At 44.8% G+C, this 1,611-nt stretch overlaps 1 long non-coding RNA gene across 1 annotated transcript; it reads left to right on the top strand.

The window, feature by feature from the left end:
* Positions 1–784: 784 nt before the first annotated feature.
* LOC110680864 lies at positions 785–1,336 on the top strand. The gene is made up of 2 exons (XR_002503010.1): positions 785–835; positions 1,266–1,336. It is a non-coding gene; the product is annotated as an uncharacterized LOC110680864 (long non-coding RNA).
* The last annotated feature ends 275 nt before the right edge of the window (positions 1,337–1,611 follow it).

The raw sequence follows: 1,611 nt of genomic DNA, 5'->3' as shown, positions 1-1,611 counted from the left end.
TGGTCATATTTCTGAAGATTTCCAACCAATCTTAATGCGTCCGGTGGCATTCAACTTCCTATTAGTTCTAGTTTCTAGGAAAATTGCAAACATCTATCTAACTTTACACCGCACAAAAATACAAGCGACAGAAAAAATGACATTTGGACATGACCTCAGAAAATCCGGAACATCTCCGGTGTCCAGTGGCCAATATGCATGGCCAAGGAAGTTCCTAAAACTGGACCAAATTTGCCGTCGACTGCTTCCAGATGCATCCAATTTCATTCATTTTTCATAAAGTTATAAGCATTTGAATTTGGGCAATATTTTGCCTATCTCAATCATTTTGCCTATCCCCTGTACTAACTCTTCTCCTCCTTTCTTTTCCAGCAGCACCCACTCGTCCCAGTTTGGCGCGAACCACCCGCTCGGAGTGCTTGGGAACCTTTCGGCGCTCAACATGAACGTTCAGAATCTGTCCGGGCTGACGGCGGCCGCAGCTGCTGCAGCAGGACTGGGAGTTGGCCACGGGGACGTATTGGAAAAGCTAAAGATGCAAGTGCGCGACTTGAAGGTGGGACTTGGGATGGGCGATCAGAGTGATTTCGCCGCGCTGCATGCCAGTTTTGGGGCTAGTGCGATGCAACAGTCGCCGCATCCCGCCGGAAACGGAAATGTGTTCGGGAGTGGGCCGGGTGGTAGTGGAAGTGGTGGTGGTGGGGTTAGTGGCATTGGTGATCAGAGGGGTGCGGGACAAAACAGTGCCGGAGGGGGTGCGAGTGGGGGTGGTGCGAACAATAGTGGGGCGGGTACACGTTTACACTGCCCAATGCTCCGGTGGTCAACAAGGACGGTAAGTTTGAAATGGGTGATCGTAAGATGTCCCAAAATTACACTTTTCAGGAAATTTGGGGGCTCAACCTGGTAGCTATGGATGTAACAAATAAACTTTTGTATGAGGTTTAGAGGTTGCTCCGTTGAAATATATGTGAAAATTCCGATTATTGTGATAAACATACGGTGTCAAAATTACTATTATTATTGCCATTTCATGTATTTTAGACATTTTTAATAAAACGTTCAGCATTTGAATCAAGACTTTGTTATCAGGTTAAATTTAACTAAACGTCATTTCTCAGAGTTCCCATCATACAAAAGTTCGTTTGTCAATTTGGGACATCCTAGTGATTAGGTCTTACAGTGTACAGTGTAAGACTTGCACAGACTTATAATTCTGTGGATTGTATGATTCATTGTGAACAATTTGGTTTTTCCTTTCTTAGGAACTCCCGGTTCGAATTCGTCTACGTCCAGCGAGACGTCAAATTCCTCGCAACAGAACAACGGTTGGAGCTTTGAAGAGCAATTCAAACAAGTCCGACAGGTAAGCGATTCTATAATTTTATGCCTCCGCCGATTCTAGGACTGGATGAGTTTTTTTCAGTTCTACTTCCCTCAACCTGTCCAAGCAATTCTCGCTCATAATGGAGCTCGATGGTGGACAGGATTACGATGAATATTTTTTCGTCGTATGTAAAGTGCGTGGAGATGAGCGACATCAAAGTAATTGTGTGCATCAATTTCATGCCAAACTATCGTTGATCATTGACACCGACCCTTTAACAGAAC

This window comes from Aedes aegypti, unplaced genomic scaffold (assembly GCF_002204515.2).
Source record: "Aedes aegypti strain LVP_AGWG unplaced genomic scaffold, AaegL5.0 Primary Assembly AGWG_AaegL5_hic_scaff_1927_PBJ_arrow, whole genome shotgun sequence".
Classification (NCBI taxonomy): Eukaryota; Metazoa; Arthropoda; class Insecta; order Diptera; family Culicidae; genus Aedes; species Aedes aegypti.
The sequence above is the reverse complement of the archived record's forward strand: the minus strand, read 5'-3'. Positions and strand labels throughout refer to the sequence as shown.